The sequence below is a fragment of the Somniosus microcephalus genome, chromosome 21 (assembly GCF_052327205.1).
Source record: "Somniosus microcephalus isolate GS21.2 chromosome 21, FLI_Smic_1.0, whole genome shotgun sequence".
NCBI lineage: Eukaryota > Metazoa > Chordata > Chondrichthyes > Squaliformes > Somniosidae > Somniosus > Somniosus microcephalus.
In genome coordinates, this window is record NC_141007.1 from 42722235 (window position 1) to 42743636 (window position 21402).

The following is a 21402-nucleotide window of genomic DNA, read 5'->3' on the forward strand; positions in this document are numbered from 1 at the left end:
TTGTCAGAGCCTGTAAGATCTGGTTGCATTGCTCGTGAATGCAGATTAAACTCCCCAATTCTCCCAGTGCACTGCTGGGAACTTGCTTTCATACTTGTTCCTCCTAAACTGGCAAGATAACTTGCAAAAAAAAAATCTTTGTTGTTATGACTATGGCCACAGAAGATTGCTGCTTGGTCACTCCCTGTATAAGACCTTAATTGACCTGAACAGGTCACCTGACTCTGAATTCACTTCACTGTTGGTTACCCCATGTTGGGATGTTTACCCACGCTTGTCGACAAAGGACACATGTTCCAGATTTACTTTTTCCAGTGCATACACTGCATTAGAAAGATGATTGTAAGATTTCAACATCCGTCTTTCAGATGAGACGTTAAACCGAGGCCCCATCTGCCCTCTCAGGTGGATGTAAAAGATCCCACAGCAATATTCAAAGAAGAGCAGGGGAATTCTCCCTGGTGTCCTGACCAATATTTACCCTCAGCCAGCATCATCAAAAAACAGAGTCTCTGGTCATTTATCACATTGCTGTTTGTGGGACCTCTGTGTGCAAATTGGCTGCCACGTTTCCTACATTACAACAGTGACTACACTAGAAAAGTTCTTCATTGACTGTGAAGCGTTTTGGGATGCCCTGCAGTCATGAAAGGCGCTATCTAAATGCAAGTTTTTTTTTCTTTCTTTATTCGTGGGTTCCTGATCTATACAAGAATCTGTTCAGTTCTTTGGTACTTTAATTTACCAAATGGTCTACAAATCTTTGTCTGAAGAAAAGTGTAACAGCAGCAATTTTAAAAACAGCACAACTTTCGAGAACAACACTTGGAATTTTGGTGATCTTTAGACATAAAAACACCATAGTCTGGGCAGGTTGATTGATTGCAGTACGATATCAGCCTATTCAGATGCACAGCCGGCTCACTGCAGCCAACCCCACTGCCATTTCCCTGAGCGAGGCACCCAGTTGCTCTGTAAATGCCACAGATGCCTGTTAACAGTACGCAAACGCCCCTGACCCCAAGAGTTGGGGGGTCAGGTCAGAGTGCATCCATGGGGCGGTTAGAAGTTCTGACCCAACCCTCATCGACCTTCAAAAGGTCACCACCAGAAATTCGGTTCCATTGTGCCTAATGAGGAGAAAGTAGCAGCAGAACAGGAGCTGAAGCATAAGACTACAGCTGCTAGCAGTAGAATGGGAGTGAGAGAGAGCCTGGAGCAGCCAGCCATTCTGTAGCCAGCCAAGCCTGCAAGTCCATAGATACCAAACGCACTGGCTACGGCCACTGGTCAGCACCACTAACAGAAGGGAAGGCTCAGGTTCCCTCGGTTATAGGAGCGGGAGCAGTGAGATCATCACTAGACATAGCAGCAGAGTAGGAGAGGAGGCAGGATTTGGAAAGGCAGCAGCAGAACCTAAAAGAAAATTGGCAGCAACAGAAGGGACATGAGAATCGGGAGTGAAAGAAATATCTGGTAAACCTCACCATTAATAAAGGAGTCTCATTGAGAGCTCAAGACTTTCATATTAACTGAGAGGTTTACCGTATAAGCCGCCTGTTTTTCTCGCATTTCTCTTGCTTCCGATTCTCACGTCACTTCTGCTCCTGCCAGCTCTCCTGATTCCAATTCTGTCGTGAGGATGAATTCTACTGCGGGACAAGTTCTGCAGTCATTTTCTCAGCGGTGGAATTTTGGAGCGTTGGGGGTGGGAGGGCTGTGCTTAGGCCATTAGCCGAGCTGACCACATATCATAAGGCCTCATCATTTCACTCTCCACTTTGCCTGCTCTAGTAGCTGATTGATTGTTTATTATTGCTCATCCAATCAGGTCTTCCCAAACACATGGGGGTGGAGGGGGGGGGGCGTGAAATTGGCTATCGCCCCGTTTGGGGCGCTAACTTTTGAAATGATGAAAATTTAGCGTTAGGCACGAAGGATTCTGAACCTCTATAAATTGGGTGTTAGCACCCCAGGAAGGAAGTGGGGATCTAAATCAAGCGCTAATGACCTCAGTGAGGCGCTACAGGGGCGCTACCAGCAGAGCGCTAATGAATTTCAGGTGCAATGCATTCTGCAATGATCCTTCACACTGGTTCCTTCCAGCTCTTAAAGGGGGGGTTGCATCATTGTGCAGATGCTTATTTTCAGCATTTCTGGCTTTGAGGCAACCTGCGAGCAAGTGAATCCCCTGATGGCTATGGCTGTTCCCACTCCCAGGCAGAGAGCTCGTCGGTTCACAGATGTGGCATTGGAGGCATTGGTGGCTGGAGTGGAGTGAAGGAGGGCAGTGCTGTTCCCAGCCACTGGAAGGAGGCCATCGCCTCAGGTGTTCAGGGCAAAGTGGGGGGAAGTGGCCCAGGAGGTCTCGGCCAGTAGTGTGGTGAAACGCAGCCTGACACAGTGTTGCAAGAAATTCAACGACCTCAGTCAGGTGGTCAAGGTGAGTACATGCTTCAACAGCTCCTACATACCAGCATCTGAACCTCAGTCTGTGCACACTGCGCAACCAACCACACCATCACCACTCACGCATCAAACATCTTCGCCCACTGAAACTCACATCCACATCTCACGCCTTGCCTACAATCACAGCTATTCAATGACGGCAGGCATATCTCCCAAACACATAGCTGGACTCTGACTCAAACACATTGGTTTCTCTTGCAGGCCAAGATGGTCCACAATAGGAGGGAGCAGCCGAGAACAGGCGGGGGTGATGCACAGCTCCAGCAGCTCTCAGACCTGGAGGAGCGAGTGCTGCGACTCATTGGGCAATAGGTGGTGTGGGCCGTGGCCGTCGGCGACGTCGACCCTGTTGGGGTCAAAAACGGTATCTGCAGCCCCTCTTCTTCTCTCATCCCACTTACCCCTCACACCACAATCCTTTCTCACTTTCCAGCTCCTGATACTGTCTGCATTCCTTGCTCCACTCCTGACCCCTGCCCTCACCTTAACGCGAGTCTTGTGCCTTTTATGCTTTCAGATAGTCAGCAACCAGATGACCAGCCTGTCCCTGAACCCCCCACTGAGAGTGAGGAAGGAGAAGAGGAGGACGAGCAAAGCACCGCGTCACTGCATCTCTCACTCGCAGATACTGGCATTACGCGATCTTTAGAGGCATGTTTAGTAGAGGGGTCGGCACAGGGTGATGCACCGGGCACGAGTGGGCTGCAGCAAGGCTGGGGGAAAGGCTAGCTCGGGAGCCAACTCCCCAGAGGGTGAGTGCACTCATGAGTTCTGCTGTACAGGACTCAGATGACTACCTCGATGGGAAGGCGTTCACAAGAAGGGGTGATGGCCATGCACACCAAAATGATAGGTGCAATAGCAAGGGTGCCTGAGAGCCTCTCGGCAATGGCAAGGAGCATGGAGGAGTCCACCTCCAACATTGCACAGAGCTCTGAACACACCACAGAGCCCAACCATTCCCACTGTGCAGAGGATAGTGGACTCCCAGAGAGACCGTGCGGATCCAGACCTCATGACACGTGTCATGGGTGATGTGGCAGCTTCCATTGCAGCACAGGTGGAAGCGACGCAACGTCTTTGTGCTGTCATGCAGTCAATGGTTGCTGCCATCGCGTCTCAGACTGACCTCATGCAGTCTCAGCTTGATGCGACAAAAGCTCTGACTGTTGCCATCATCGCTAGGTGCACCACAGTCCACCAGGATCTCACGGTGTCGCAGCAGGCCAGCAATCTGTGTTGCAGCAGATTGGTAGGGATGCTGAGTTGCTGCACTGGGGGAGTGGAAGTGGTCAAGGGCATCTTGCAAGGCAATCTGTAGTCTCCCGCATGGACACTCAGCAGCCTTCCACAAGCCCTGCTGCAGCCAATGTCGAGACACTATGTAGGAGCACTAGATTAGGAAAGGGGACTGTAAAGAGGCAGGGGCAAGGGTTTGCACAAGGGTGATTAGTCAATATTGTTGTATATATGTGGATAATGGTTATTGATAAATTTATTACTGGAATGTTGCAGATTTGGTGCTGTGTCTCATTTCAGTTCTGGGGTGTGGTATGGAATCACAAAGTGATGGAATGATGGTGACGTGCTCAGCAACTGGAACGAGGACTCGAAGTCATTGGAAATGACGTCTGATGAGGCGGTCACGGACCAACCTTGAAGAACGCCGATTGAGCGGCGGCCTCCTCCGTCGCTGCTGTTCGTCCTCTTGTTCCTTCTCCTCCTCCTCCTCCTCCTCCTGAGGTGGTGCGGCGATGCCTGGTGGCAATGGCTGTGCCCTCATGATGGCCAAGTTGTGCAGCATGCAACAGACCATGACGAAAAGTGACACCCGCTCAGCCGAGTACTGGAGGGCTCCTCCCGAGCAGTCAAGGCAGCGGAACTGTTGCTTGAGCACTCCGATGGTCTACTCAATGATGTTCCTGGTGGCAGCATGGCTCTCATTATATGAGTGCTGGGCAGGAGTGTTGGGGTTGCGGAGGGGAGTCATGAGCCAGGTGGAGAGCGGATAGCCCTTGCCTCCGACCAGCCAGCTGTGAGCTTGATGTGGTGGCTGGAGCAGAGCTGACACACCGGTCTGGTGCAGGATGAAGGCATCGTAGCTGCTGCCAGGATAGCGGGCATTGACGGTCAAGATTCGCCGTGTTTGGTCGCACATTAAGTGAGTGGTAGCCTTTGTGGTTTCAGAATACTTTAGAATTGTTATGAGTTGCCCGCAAAGTGACATGGGTGCAGTCAATGGTGCCCAGCCCCATGGGGAAGCCTCCTCTACCCGTTGTTGTTAATGGCAGGAGCACAAGCAGGGGGTGAGAGGGAATTTTTCACCTGGGGCGTGACCGGGGCGCTGTGCACAGCAATTATGCCACGATCTCCGGGTGCAGGAGATCGGGGCACAATGTCTTACCGCCACCGCAAAACTCCCGACGAATTAAGCGGGAGGCGTTGATATCGCTGTGCCCGGTCACAAATCCATTTGCGCCTTGTTAGCGCCCCCCCTGGAGGCGCTAACGGGAGGTGCAAAGGAGACCAATTTCTAGCACTTCATCTCCCAAAGATAAAGATCTTCAGCAAGCCCTCACATCACAAAATTCTTGCCATAATGTGATCTATTTTTACATAGAAGGTGCTCCTCATTGCTTCACTGTTGGACACTCCATCGTCCCAGCTGATATCTACATTCTCTTTGTGCAGCTTGTTCCAAAATATTCTAGCCTCTGCATCTATGGTTTCATCAGTGTCTAGCTGTGCTATATCAAACACTTTGGGGCAAAATTCAGTTGGGTAGCGCCTCCAGTTAGTGCCTACTGGGGGGCGTTAACGAGGCGCTGATGCAGTAATGCCGGGGTGAGACGAATCTAGCGATGCATGCCAAATCCGGCCCCCTCCCTGTAGCACCATCGCTATGAGTTACCACCGGGGACCTCAGTGCCAGTTAGATTGTGACGTCAGTGAGCATGCAACACTCACTGGGCGCCCGATCTGCAAAATTAATTGTCGCCCCTGTCTTAGCGCCTTGCCCCAACAGCGACAGGGAGAGGAGGTTTCAAGCAGGTGGATGCGGGCTCCAGGGGCGCTGCTTAAAGGCACCCTCAGTAATGAGTTGCAGCTGTCGGGTTAATGGTGTTTCACTGCTTCCTTGTCAGTTTGACATTGTGCAACAGTTTAATTCAGTCACTTAAAGGTTGGTTAGTATCAGGAGTGTTTTGGCTACTAAAAATTAGTTACATTTATTCTCACAACATATCAAAGTGCTACACTTGGTTATGTTAATGGGGGCTGTACTGGCAGTCGACCTCGCCCTCCAGGATCTACAGTGGAGGGAGCGGAGGCAGCGAGAAAGACTGGAACATGTGGCCAGAGGGAGGAGAAGGGCCATGAGGGCCCTCAACAGGAGGCCTTACCCTCCGAGGGTATTCAGACAGCACTTCTACCTCCAATTAAGTGAGGAGCAGTGCATTACAAGGCTCCGCTTCAGCAAGGAGGTGGTCACAGAACACTGCCACTTCCTGCACCAGACCTCAAGCCTCAGGGCGACCACGGTTCTCTCAGTGGCAGTCAAGGTCACTGTCACCCTCAATTTCTTCACCAGCAGATCCTTCCAGTCTGCAACAGGAGATATAGGTAACATTTTGCAGTTCGCCATCCATCGCTGCATCCGAGAGGTCATAGAGGCTCTCTACAGTAGGAGAAGGGACTACATTTCCTTCCCCATCACCAGAGAGAAGCAGGACGAGCGTGCCTGTGGCTTTGCCAGGAAAGTGGGCTTCCCCACGGTGCAGGGCGCCATTGACTGCACCTACGTGGCTTTGTGGGCACCGCATAACAATCCCGAGATCTTCTGTAACCGCAAAGGCTACCATTCACTTAATGTCCAGTTGGTGTGCGACCGCAGAAAGCGAATCCTCAATGTGAATGCCTGCTATCCTGGCAGCAGCCACAATGCCTTCATCCTAGCCAGCACTCTTCCAGCCATCATGTCAAGCTCGCAGCTGGCTGGTCGGAGACATGGGCTAGCCGTTCTTCACCTGGCTCATGACTCCCCTCTGCAACCCCAACACTCCTGCCCAACACTCATATAATGAGAGCTATGCTGCCACCAGGAACATCATCGAGCAGACCATCGGCATGCTCAAGCAACGGCTTCGCTGCCTTGACTGCTCGGGAGGAGCCCTCTCGTACTCGACTGAGCGAATGTCCCATTTCGTCGTGGTCTGCTGCATGCTCCACAACTTGGCCATCATGAGGGCCCAGTCCTTGCCACCAGGGATTGCGGGAGCACCTCAGGAAGAGGTGGAGGAGGAGGAGGAACAGGAGCGAGGGAGGAGGCAGCCACTCAATCTGCCTACTGGAAGAGCGGTCTGTGACTGCCTCATCAGACTACGGTTCCAATAAATTCTACCCCAGATCTCCGTTGCTCACCACATCACCATCATTACATCCCTGTCGCAGGCCATATCACAGCGCAAAGCTGAAATGAGACACACCACAAAATAATCCAAACTGAATTAATAAATTTATCAATAATCAGTGAACAAATATTTACAGCAACATTATTACCTATTCACCCTTATGCAATCCCTTAGTGCCCCTCGTTACTGTGCCTTTGCCAACTCTAGTGCTCCTACAAAGTGTTGGCCCAGCGGCTGCAGCATGGCTGGTGGAAGGCTGGTGAGTGTCTGTGCGGAAGACTTCAGATGGCCTTGCACGACGCCCTCGACCAGCTCTGGGTCTGGAAGGTCCGGCTGTAGACTGCACCACCTCAGCATGGGCGGCAGTAGTCTGGGCCGGCTGGATGACAGGCAGCGACAAGGACAATGGCGGAGTGCCAGTGGTGGGAGAAGGAATGCTGTCATCCTGAGAGAGGACAGAAGCTTCCTGCTCCACTGACCCACTGCCACTCCCCCGGGGCAGCACCATTTCTGGGCTGTAATGAATTTCTCCCCCTTTAGATTTTCTCTTCCTGCCAATGATATGTGTCCCTTCCTACTCACAAATTATTTCCATTGATGCCAAAAATATTTCCTTGGTTTCTTTGAGGTGAACGCCAGTGGTTTGTTGTGCCATATGACTATGGATCAACATGGTTAGGCAAATTACTATGACACTAAAATCCCTTGGACCTCAAATTGAATGACTAACTTGTATATTTTCCCCTAATCGTTTAGTAATTCAGAACACATTGAAGTCAACCATTTATTTTGCTTTATTGCTTTTCCAATGCACAGCGTAAGCTTATGAGAGAATAAGCCATATTTCAGAAAGATACACCATAATATGAACAGAATTCTGATATTTATTCATACATGATATACTGGGTTTAAAAATCTAAAGCCTCGGAGACACAGGCTGCAAACAAAAAACAGGCTTCTGAGATGGGATGGTTTGATAACAAAGTTGTAAAAACCAAACAAGCTTTGAAATGGGAATTAGTTAAATATACTAAAACAATTACCCTATTGAAATGGTAGTTTGGCACTTCCGAAAGGTCTGGCGTTTGGGAATAACACAATGGAAGACCCAGTTTAAGGTGTTATAAGCTAACACGTTGAACAGAAACACAAACAATAAAAGAGGCATGTGCCTTTGAAAAGATGACATCAAGTAAAAGAATCACCTGCTGGTCAAATAGTTTTTATGTTAAACTTGAAAGACAGAAAACAAGATTAAATATGCAACCAATTAAGATAGCTAGAAAACAAGTAAACACTCAGTCAAAGTGTCTTTAATTTATACATAGTAAATATGATACCAACAAGAACACTTTGAAGATATGACTTCAATAGATACACCAAGCAATTACATTGTGTTTGTATTGAACTTGGAGCAGTTAGGAGACTCAACATCTGCTAAAACCAGTAAAGCCAATATTAAGAATTGAATGAAAGAATTTTGTAAGAATGGTATCAAACAGAAACCATTGCTGTCATATTGTTTTTATGATCGTTTTTGGAACACCTAAAGGTAGAGACATAATTATACATGCAATAGTTGAATTGACAGTAAGATAGAAAGCATCAAAAGAGAGAATGAATAAGACAATTAGCTTACATCAGCAGAGAACATCAAAGAATAAACCACTGCATAAAGGGTATAAAAATAAGAGCTTTTCAAACAGAAAGTCAGAACTCGCTGAATGGGCCAAGCGTTTCTTAACTTCACAGGCACGCTCTGCAAGTTTTTAACTTTGAGTCTTGGGTAATCAAAGTAATTGATTTTGGTGGATGTTCTGGATTTAGAAATAAGTAAGAAATATAGAAATGTAACGAAGTAAAGATTTGAGAATAAGGATCTCTGAGAAATAAGAAATGTAAGCTATTTGTATTTTGAATTGTTAATGTTGCGACTGATTCAACAGCTGTTAACTGAATGTCGGCTCTTAAATACAACTATATATTTTTAGAATTGTCTCAAATAGTATTTCTGTATAAACTCGCAAACCCAATTTCTGTATACTCTTTTGTAAGGAGTTGCAGAATTCTGGGGGGTATTCCGGACCCTCATAATATCCGGAAGGTTACAGTCTAGTTAAACTTATTAAAAGTGCTATCTGGAGGATGGTAACATCTTCAGTCATTCCTTTCCTTTAGGGAGAGATAGCCTGAACCTTTAGACCCATTTAAGCGTCTTATGGAATTCGGCTATCTCTAACTTAAGTTGAAGGTGAATGTCTGGGGAATACGCCTGATCTGGGGTAGCCCGAGACAGGGCTAGGACTTGTAATTATCCCTTCAAGCTGTAGTTCCTTGTGTTGTCTAGCATGTAAATCAAGTCATTTAAATTCTATCTATCAACATTGGTTATCTTGGCCTTCAGGAAATGGCAGGAAATGGCAGGATTGGTTTTCGCGTTCTCTTGAATAAATGCTTGCTCAATGTTGACATTTTAGGTGAAAATTCACTGCACAAAATCATTTATAGAAGTGGTTCATTGTCCTGCATCCGTAATGACAAATACATAAATCCTAAAGCAGCTTTGGAATTTAGAATGCCAATGCAAATAATAAAGACCAACTGCTGATTCCGAATAATTTTGGATTCACAAGAGTAGCTTTTTATTATCAGCAGATAGGTGATAACAAAATAAAATGATCTTGCCCACCATGGAGTAGATTCTTGTCTTCAGTGCCTGTGTGGTAATCTGGTGGACTTCATTGCCCAGACATTGTAGGACCCTCCCGATTTTCATTCCATTGGAATCAATGCTCTGCCAGATTACCGCCCAGGTGGTGAAGATGAAAATCTGCTATTGGCTGGATTTTTGTATGACTTTTTCCACCGGGCAGGAGGTGGACAGAGTGAACCCAATGGAACCAGTCCGAGGCCTGACCAATTTTTACAGTCAGGCCTCAGTGGTGTTCTGACGGTGAAGTGCCTGCGCATTTGGAGCAGTTTGCTGATCGGAAGGGGCGGAAAATCTGGCAGCTCCATTGCAGAGCCCAGCCGGTGCGGATAAGTTAAAGGGGATGGGAGACGATCGTGAGGATCGGGCATCACAGGGTTGATGTTCGTGAAGCCAGGAACTGCACCTTGTTTTAACTTTTTTGAAGCAGCTTGCCACAGTCCCTTTTAAGGACTGAAGGTTAAGCTGTTCAACGGCATGTACCGTTGGACGAAGCTTGTGTGGCACGCGCTCTGCTCATTGGTACTTCAAAATTGCATCAAGGTCCTATCATGTCATAGCACCCCGATTTGAATGGGCTAATGGGTCTCCTGCTTGTTACCGGTGAACATCTGGGCTACTCATTTCAAGGCCACAACCAAAATGGCAGCAATGTGCAGCAATTGCTTCGCTGCTATTTTAATTCCACTACCACTCCGTTCCTGCTGGTGAAGAGGATGAAAAGCATCCCACATATGTGGTGCTTTCATTATTAAAACTAGCAACATTACAAGAATGGTGAGATGATGGATATTGAAGCATTACTTGAGAAAGCATTAGGCAGTTATTAACCAAATTGACCAGATGGTACTCAATATTTTTTTGATTGAACAATCTCAGGAAGTGTTGTTAACGTCTTTTTTCTGCTCAGATGTGAACTTACGTTCTTCAGGAATAATAAAATGGAAGTATTGTTTGCTACATTAGTCAACATTCCTCTAATACACTGAAAATGTACGTTTTTGCTTCTTCTATGGATCTAGTCAAGAAAACATTACAATCTGGGTTTTTTCCCCATCACTTTTGCTTGCAATTTCCATAAGCAGATCGAATCCCTTATGATTTGAAACCTGCAGCATTTTTCTCCACCATTTATAGTTTCAATCTTATTTGTGATGTCTGCCAAATTTTCCCATCATCTCCGAGACTAAGAGTAAGCTACCAGAACATTGCATTCAGTCTACACTACTTGGTCAGATTAACTGAAAGTTGAAATAATGCACTGAAGCAGACAGCACAGCACGATACGAAACAACAGAAATGGATTCAGTCCATAAGGGATTAATATCCTATTTTGTTGGAACGACACCTCATTGCAGTCGATTGGTAAACAATGCATCCTTTGAATGAAATGGCCATTTTTTCCCTTTTGATTGTCTATGGAAATGATATGCTGAATGATGAGTATATGGGTTGCGAACACCTTCTTGGACATTGGATATGAACATACATACAAACTCAAAGGCAGAAAAAGTTCAGCTGCTGCATCGAGCCTCCATACTGTCCTGGTGTAACTTCTACACATCATTCCCCCATTGTGCCCTCCACCCTCCCCACTAGTCATGCAATCTACTGGGAGAGGCAAAATCTTAATGCTGGCAACCAGAACTGTAGGCTTCTTTCATGTAAAGCCATTAATTTTGGAGTAACTATACAAACAGTTTTAACTCCTTGGTAGCCAGGGTAGTAATGGCTTGAAATTGCTTCTTCTGTTACATATTTTCCCCCAGACTGGGCTTCACACACCTGCTCATGACCAGAATTGGCAACTCACTCTGTCAAACTGTACACATAAGCATTTTCAAATAAATCATTCCAGTCATCCAAAAAAATTTATATTAATTGGTTTTCAGAATATAAGGCAGTATCGTTACATCTCCAGTCTTCCAATTTGATATTTAGCAAAGTGAGAGTAGCTTCTGTTTTGACCTTAGTTGTATTAAAAAAACCACATGGGCCAGAATTTGCTGGAGCATGGCATCTAACGGCATCTACTGATAGTTAGGCTTGCCCCTGCACCCTCAGCTCAAAAATGTTTTGCCCACAAAGTTGCTGAAAGTGCGAGCGGATACGGCGCAGTGATGGAAACAGGGCCTCTGGAACCTGAGTGAACAGGGCAACCAATAGCATATCTCATTAACCAATGAGATTTAAGGATTGGGAAATAAACGCAGGAAGGACTGAGAAGGAGGGTGAATTAAAGGGGGTGAATTCAATGTCAAATCCAGTACAGAAAGAGAAATAAAGAGAGGGAAAGAAAGATTGGATTAAGAGAGAGAGAAAAAAGAGACGGAAAGGAAAAGTAGGAAAAAAAACTCTCTTTGTTAAAATCTCCCCAAAAAATTAAAAACCTGAAGGAATGATACTCAATACTTGTAATAGTTAATTTTCGGGGCCAGCGAGGTTGATTGGCAGTCATTAACATTTATCTCATTGTTAAAATGGTACTTACGCTCATAATGACAACATAATTTTCTGTGGTACGTTTAATGGGCAATTAATGGGCAAATACAGCAATTATATAAAAGCGTGAAGTCGTTTTCGTGAAGCTAGCGGCAGCGCGGAGCGTCACAACACAGACAGCAACTTTTGAATATTCACATTTAACTGCGCATCTGCTCTTCACCTGAAGTTGCTGCGGCATTTGCCCATAAATAACGTCGAGCACCATTAGCCTTGCTTTTATTTTGACAGCAAATCCTGGCCCATAAAGACAAAAGAAAAATCCTTTTTTCTCACATAAAGCTCTATTTGACATCTTAAATTTTCTTTGATGCATGAAAAATGTTCCTGTTAAACAGTGCATCACAATACAAGACTAAAGGCATGTCTAATTCTGGCATATAATGCTCCTTCCTTTTTTCTACTTTCATCTATTAGCTAATTAGTAGGATTGAAAAGTGTAGAGCTGTTTTCTAGCACATCTTTAAAGTGTTTCCATATGCGGTGCAGTATCCTCTTAATTGTGCTACTGTTATTCTACCATAAGTTAAAGTTTCAAAATTGAAGCTAAATGTTATTCTGTTTATTTCTATTTCATTTTCCAATTAAATGTCACTTGTAAGACAATAAAGATATGAAAGCATAGGAGCATAATTTAGGTGGGACATTATAAACTCATTACTAATATGCTGAATATATACCATCTGGAAAAAAAAAACCTAAAATGCTTTTAACTAAGGTAGGGCATTAAGAACTAATGAAATAGAACAACTGATTGCAATTAGATTGTAATATAGTGTATCCCTCTGCAACATCTAATTCCCATACTAACTGCTGCCTTGCATCCCATCTTGCACTGTCTCAGATTCCTGTATTGCAGGGCTTTTCCTTTCATCTCTACCTTTGCACTATGTCCAATTGATCTGCATATTTATTGGTTCAGACTCAACATCCTACAAACAAGGGTCAAGCACAGCTTGAGAATAAGCCACACGGCAGGCATTTTACTTCAGTAGAACATGTCTCCCTCCACTGCTTTTTTGTTGTCGTCCTATTTTCTATTGCTATCATTTTACTTTTGCTGCTTCTTTTAATGGCTTCTCTTTTGAATCATGTATTGCATGATTCTGCATTAAGAATCATGGTTAACAACTACAGGCTTTTGGAGAGCTGTGTGGGTCTTTTTCCGTGGAGTTTGAGTGATCTCAGGCAGCTAATGAGGAACGTAGGTTTAGCAAACCTATGGTTAGTTCAAAACTGTGTAAAAAAAATCAATTCTCGTGGAACAGAAGCTTTCTAATATCCCCGTAGAGTAGTGAACTTACAAAGCATTTTATGATATGCTTGCAGTTAATAGTTTTTCAGTCAATTATGATTAGTTGTTCAGTTCAAGAGAATAATGAACGAATAGACGTATGCAGAGAGCTGAAAAATATATTTATAGTTTTGGCTTTTTACTGAAATATACAGAACAGATTGCTGTGTGGATCTTTTTACGTGGCCTACTTCCAGCTGTTTATAGATCATTAAATAAAAATGATAAAAGTAATAACATTAAAAAAAAATACATTGCCTACCCAAAGGAGTTAGATAACCACAGAAATGTTAGAGAAACTGATTTACTTAGAATCACACGAGGCATACAGAGATGTACGCAGTCATAGTTATCTTGCAGGAGATTTATATAAATTGAGGAGTGCTACTGCTCATGAAGATAACAATTATCCTGCTTATTTCCAATGTGAATCTACTGTTCCTGAAAACACCAAGGGGAAAAAATTGAGTCGTGCCCCCTTTGGGGCGCTGACTTCGCCAGGGCGCTACTTTCAGCGCCCCAAAAAATTAGCACCCCCCACAGCTGAAATTCACCAGTAGCACCCCAAGAGGGAAGCGGGGTGCTACTGGAAGCGCCCCGCCTCCCTCTTGGGGCGCTGCGAGTCAATATCGTGCAGCTATGTGCCGCTGGGCCACGCGCTGCGGCACATCGTGCTGTGGTACTACAGGCCTTCCTCCCCTTCTTAAAGGGGAGGGGCCTAGCGCAGTGTGACCCAGGGTCCAGCTGGGCCACCAGGGATTGGAGTGCTGGCAAAAGAGCCCGGCACTCAAGAGAAGTGCCGGGCTCACGGAGCGCAACCGACACTCCGCGGGGGGCTGCAGAGGAGGCCGGGGACTGCAGAGGGGGCAGGTGCTGGCAAGTGGTCAGCAATAAAAATGGCCAGCCGGCACTTCGCTTTTAATTTGCGCTGCCCCGGCCGCAGGTAGGCCCTGTGACCCCGTCGGACATAGCGTCAGGCGGTAGGTCAGGGGGCGCTACCGAAGATCACGGGCGGGGCATGAGTGGGGTGCTGTGCACCCCGATGATGTTATCGCCGGCAGCGCAGCGTCGTGGGGCACTAATGGTTACCGCCACCGCTAACCTCCCGCTCAATTTCGCAGGAGGCGTTGGCGGCGCTGCGCCCAGGCGCTAGTTGCTTTGCACCCCTCTTAGGGCGCTAACGGGAGGCGCAAAGCGATTGATATTTTAGGCCTTGTCCTCTGCCATTTTATGGTGGAGTTACTTTCCCTACTCATTCCAGAAATGTTAAATGAGGCAGGGACTGGGACTCAAACTTAGTTAAGTTATGGCATTCCATAACATTGCCTCCACTTGCTTATCTGGATAACGCTAACAAACTGAAGGGATCAAAAAGATGAAGAACATTTCAACAATAGCCTCAGATGGACAGCCGAGAAGACCCGAGACTTTTGTGTAAATTTAATTCACAAAAAAAATAGCATTCTAGGAAAATGCCCATTAAATGAATTTGTGGGAGATGGTAGTCCAATAATGCACATTTTTACAGATCACTTTACTAGTTTGAAATCTGAGCCCTTGTTTTATGTCCACAAATAAAAGTGATTGTATCTGGATTTTAACTTTTATATGTTGATCTCAATTCATACAGAAAAGCACATTTAATGACTTGCAGGGGCTAAACTTCAGAATATATTAAATTCCATTAACAGCGCTCGTAGAGTACATGAATCGCTGATTAACGTTTAATGAACCAGATGGTGGTTTTGGATTCACATTTAAATTTCTTCTTTTAACCATCATACTACCCACATCTGAAAACCCCATTATACCACACAACCTCACATTTATCATACACTAAAATCTAATCTTCAAATTGTATAAACACAATTTTTCATGAAATGCTTGAAATCTAAACATTTAATGTGAATTTACATTTTAAGTGAACTTTAATATGTTACAATTGTGTGCAAAGATTGTGTACTAATTGAGTGTAATTACTCTCTTTAAGCTTTTTGTTTACTTGCAGTGCCCACTTTTACAAAACATAGTTTTGGATCCCTTTTTATAGAAAATGCTATCATTATGCCTTGTGCATAGTACAATTCAATGTTCTTGCATTCGGTTATCTGCTGGATCATGTTTTCTGCACTGTTGACCACAAAAAAAAACAAAAGTCAACAGTTAGGCAGGGGTATGTCTGACTTTGGGAAATTAAGACATCTGCAAGAATAGATAAGCTTTGGTTTGGGCTAGGTTAAGTCATTTGTCATAGAGACATTAAATTTCCACTATAATGTATGGTATGTAGCTGTCATAGCTCTGGGAACTCGATTATTTGGGTTAACGTGTAGGTGACAACGACTCTGCTGAAATGTTGAGGATTATTTGAAGTGAAATTACAGGATAAACAAGAGTGGACAGAAGAGCTTGGTTAAAGTTATGCAGAATCTGAAATATGAAGGCTCTCTAGATGCTGATTTTTCGATATTAGAAGGTCATACACGTGCGTTTCTACTTACAGCGCTGAAGCGTGAATAAGTTAAAGTTTGTGATGATAATCCAGTATGAGGTAGTAAATCTTTTGATTTTGAGATGGTATAGTTCTGTTAAGAAAGAGTAGAAGGAATGTAAATTTGACCTGTTTCCTACATCGATGTTGGAGAAATTCCTAATGATAGTATGTTTACTCATTGAAAGCCTGTGATGATTACAAGCATGATTATGTCAGGGAAAGGGTAATTGAAAAGCCTTTTGCAAAGTTTCACAAACATAATGGGTTCTCAAATTAGTGCTGTGCAGGTTAATATATTCACCATGACACGAGTCAGCAAACATTAGCTACTCCTAGAGGGTGTGCCCTGTTGTCAGAGGTTCTTGATCCCACTTTTATTTAGAACTTGTGCAGATTGGTGAGGTTGTGGAAAATAGACGAGTTAAAGGCACAAATAGCTACATATGGGTATGATCTTGTGGCCATTACAGAAACATGGCTGCAGGGTGACAATGCCTGGGAATTAAACATACCAGGTTATTTAACAATCAGGAAGGACAGGCAGGAAGGAAGGGGAGGTGGGGTGGCTATGTTAATAAAGGAAGGAATCACTGTAATACAGAGAAATGATATTGGGTCAAAGGATCAGGATAATGAAACAGTTTGGGTGGAGATAAGGAATAATAAGGGGAAAAAAACACTAGTGGGTGTAGTATATAGGCCTCCGAACAGTCGCAACTCGGTTGGACGGAGTATCAATCAGGAAATAGTTGAGGCTTGTAATAAGGGAACATCTATAATTATGGGGGATTTTAACTATCATATAAATTGGACGAATCAAATTGGGCAGAGCTGCCTTGAGGATGAGTTCATTGAGTGTATTAGGGATGGGTTTCTTGAGCAGTATGTAACTGAACCAACCAGGGGGCAAGCAACCTTAGATCTGGTCCTGTGTAACGAGACAGGATTAATTAAAAATGTCCTAGTAAAGGATCCCCTTGGAATGAGTGACCATAACATGGTTGAATTCCATATTCAGTTAGAGGGTGAGGAGGCTGTATCTCAAACAAGCGTGCTAAGCTTGAATAAAGGAGACTATGAAGGTATGAGAGCGGAATTGAGTAAAGTGGATTGGGAAAATAGGTTAAAGGATAAGACGATACATGATCAGTGGTGTACATTTAAGGAGTTATTTTACAAATTCCAAAAAAAGTATATTCCACTGAGGAAAAAAAGGGTGTAAAAGAAAAGACAGCCATCCGTGGCTAAGTAAAGAAATTAAGGATCGTATTCGACTAAAAACAAGGGCATATAAGGTAGCCAAATCTAGTGGGAGGATAGAGGATTGGGAAAACTTTAAAAGAGAGCAAAAAATAACAAAAAGATTGATTAAGAAAGGGAAGATACATTATGAAAGTAAATTAGCAAAAAATATAAAGACAGATAGTAAGAGTTTTTATAGTTATATAAAAAGAAAAAGGGTGGCTAAAGTAAATGTTGGTCCCTTAGAGGATGAGACCGGGAAATTAATGGTGGGAAATATGGAGATGGCAAAAACACTGAATGAATATTTTACATCAGTCTTTACAGTAGAGGACACCAAGAATATCCCAACACTTGACAAGCAGGGGGCTATGGGGGGGAGGAGCTAAATACGATTAAAATCACTAAGGAAGTAGTACTTGGTAAAATAATGGGACTCAAGGCGGATAAATCACCTGGACCTGATGGCTTACATCCCAGGGTTTTGAGGGAAGTGGCGGTAGGGATTGTGGATGCATTGGTAATAATCTTCCAAAACTCCCTGGACTCAGCAAAGGTCCCGGCAGACTGGAAAACTGCTAATGTAACACCCTTATTTAAAAAGGGCAGTAGACAGAAGGCTGGAAACTATAGACCGGTTAGCCTAACATCTGTGGTAGGTAAAATTTTGGAGTCCATTATTAAGGAGACAGTAACAGGACATTTGGATAATCATAATTTAATAAGACAAAGTCAGCATGGTTTTATGAAGGGGAAGTCATGTTTGACAAATTTGCTGGAGTTCTTTGAGGAAGTAACATATAGGGTGGATAAAGGTGAACCAGTGGACGTAGTGTATTTAGACTTCCAAAAGGCATTTGACAAGGTGCCACACAAAAGATTATTGCTTAAGATAAAAAATCACGGGATTGGGGGTAATATTCTGGCATGGATAGAGGATTGGCTATCTAACAGAAGGCAGAGAGTTGGGATAAATGGTTCATATTCAGACTGGCAATCAGTAACCAGTGGTGTTCCGCAGGGGTCAGTGCTGGGTCCCCAACTCTTTACAATCTATATTAACGATTTGGAGGAGAGGACCGAGTGTAACACGTCAAAGTTTGCAGATGATACTAAGATGGGAGGGAAAGTAGTGAGTGAGGAGGACATAAAAAACCTGCAAGGGGACATAGACAGGCTAAGTAAGTGGGCAGAGATTTGGCAGATGGAATACAATACTGGAAAGTGTGAGGTTATGCACTTTGGCAGGAAAAATCGTAGAGCAAGTTATTATCTTAATGGCAAGAAACTTGAAAGTACTGAAGTACAAAGGGATCTGGGGGTCCTGGTGCACGAAACTCAAAAGGTTAGTATGCAGGTGCAGCAAGTGATTAAGAAGGCCAATGGAATGTTGGCTTTCATTGCTAGGGGGATAGAATATAAAAATAGGGAGGTATTGCTTCAGTTGTACAAGGTATTGGTGAGACCGCACCTGGAATACTGCATACAGTTTTGGTGTCCATACTTAAGAAAGGACATACTTGCTCTCGAGTCAGTACAAAGAAGGTTCACTCGATTAATCCCGGGGATGAGGGGATGGACATATGAGGAGAGGTTGAGTAGATTGGGACTCTACTCATTGGAGTTCAGAAGAATGAGAGGCGATCTTATTGAAACATATAAGATTATGAAGGGGTTGGATCGGGTGGATGCAGGGAGGATGTTCCAGATGATGGGTGAAACTAGAACTAGGGGGCATAGTCTTAGAATAAGGGGCTGCTCTTTCAAAACTGAGATGAGGAGGAACTACTTCACTCAGAGGGTGGTAGGTCCATGGAATATGCTGCCCCAAAAAGCTGTCGAAGCTACATCATTACATAAATTTAAAACAGAAATAGACAGTTTCCTAGTAGAAAAGGGAATTAAGGGTTACGGGGAGCGGGCAGGAATTTGGACATGAGTCTAGGTTCGGATAGGTCATGGCCGTGTGGGTAGCGGAGCGGGCCCAGGGGCCGTGTAGCCTGATCCTGCTCCTGTTTTCGTGTGTCTAATGCTGTTAGATTCAGGAGATAGTCCTGTCATAGTGGATTGGCGGTTAGGATCAGATCAGCCATGATCTTATTGAATGGCGGAGCAGGCTCGAGGGGCCAATTGGCCTACTCCTGCTCCTATTTCTTATGTTCTTATGTTCTTATGTTCTTATGTGCAGGAAAGTTTTGCAATTTAGTTCAACTCTCCTTTCTTTGTTAAGTATATAAGAAAGAAAAGATGATCTTTACCTTTTTGGCCTTTTACATTTAGATCACACGTGCAGGTCACAGAAATGCAAAAAAAGCCCAGATCCACAGAGACCCTAGTAATATTAAACAAATATATAAGTGATACAAGTATTATTACTGACCTTTGTGCTCCATTGGGAAGCAGACGCTGCTGTTTGGATCCCGAGATGCTGTGCAGCATTAATTGACGAAGATCTAGCTAATGTTCAGCTGCAGGTGGCACTGTAGATACTTATCTTAAAATACGAAAACTGAAGACTACAATCAAAGCTCTCATCATTTACAATAAAACAACAGTAGTCAGGTAGTCTGACAGTGTGATTATAACTGGAACTATTCCCATTGCAGTTTATGTCCTGTCATTCCCAGTGAAAATCCTGCTAAGTATGAGTGTTACTTCTGTGCTGGTCACCTCCCCCAGTTGTTTAATCATTCTGGTAAGTAAATTAAATATAATTACTCCTCAGAAACAAATAACGTGGATGGGGAAACAAGATGGATGGAATAAGTGGATAATTGCACCCATACAGATATGAAAGACTTTTTAAAATGTAGACCGATCCTTCTATTTGAACTATTCATTCCCTGAGCAGCTTTTCTCAAATAGTTTACTTGGCTCTCAGAAGTACGTTCCTCTGCTGTGGTCAGGAGACAGCTGATCATTTTATAGTTTCTACGTACTGAGGTTGAAACTGAGAGATACTTGAGAAGAGGCTTTCAGATATGACAGAGCTGTCCTTTATGCAGTGTTGATGCACATTTGACCATTTATATTCTATTCCATTTTATTGGGGTTCAGAAACTAGTTCCTCAGTATGATGGCATAAGTAAAGATCATCTCTGGATATGCAACCATCACGACTTTATTTGTGTGTTTTTTGAAACAAAAGCCTACTTTGATGTATTAAACAAAATTAAAGTGCTCCTTTCTTGATTTGCATATCAGTGGAGTACCACTGATTCGTGTAGGGCTGAAGCACTATTGAGATTTTTGTCAAGCCTTTCATGTTTAATCTAGAAAGGTTACCATTTCCTGATACGAAGAAAAACAAATGCTAAGATAAGGATAGTTTTATTTGATAATTATCTACTGTGTTATAATTCTATAGTACGTGCCTAACAGCTGTATTCAAATAGTTCCTCATGAAAGATGCATTAACCCAAAGCTTTTATATACCTATTGTTTTTGGTTAGAGATGAAAAAGTAACATTATTTATACATAAATACTTAAGTTTATTTAAAGCTGCAAAATGCTTTTGATTTGAATATTGTTTGAAGATGAATTGTATTTTCAAGAGGTTATGTAGCAGCTAGTTTATCTTCAGTATTTTCCTGTAAAGTGAACAACTGATCCACAGATGAAATAAAAAGCAGTCTGGATATTCATCTAACCCATTTGACCAAGGGCTTCAGTAATGCAGTAACCTGCCTGTGAATGAGTAACGAAGGTTGATGACATTGTGATATTACAAGGAAGATTAGTGTTCAAAAAATGGAGAACTAACATGTCAGTGAGAAAGATTATTTAATATTTATATATTTGGGAGTTTGTTGCTCACGAAACAAAGGGTATTAATGTCAGGAGAAGGAATGCACTTTTATGTTTTTCTGTGTTTAGTAACCTGTTTGCAAATACATGTCCATAAAGATTTGCTACTTTATTTGCTTGGTATATAAGAAAGTGTGAAACGAGAAAGGGCCATTTGTCCCAGCAAGCCCAGTTGTCTACAAAATATGTATACAGCTGTCCCTATATAATGGTATTCTTGGGAGCTAAGGAAAATAATGTATTGAGTGGGTCAGTTATACAAAGCATCACAGATGGAAAAGTAATCAATTAAGGTACATGTGAAGTAAAGGCATCTAAAGTTATCTGTTCAGTTAACCTCATATTTCACACTTCTCCAGATAAAAAACATTTTGTAAAGGCATCTGATGACACGGACAATTACTGTGTCTGTAGAGGACGAGGACAATGAAGTAGTACAGTTTGATCCCACATTTAGGTCTTAACAGGTGAACC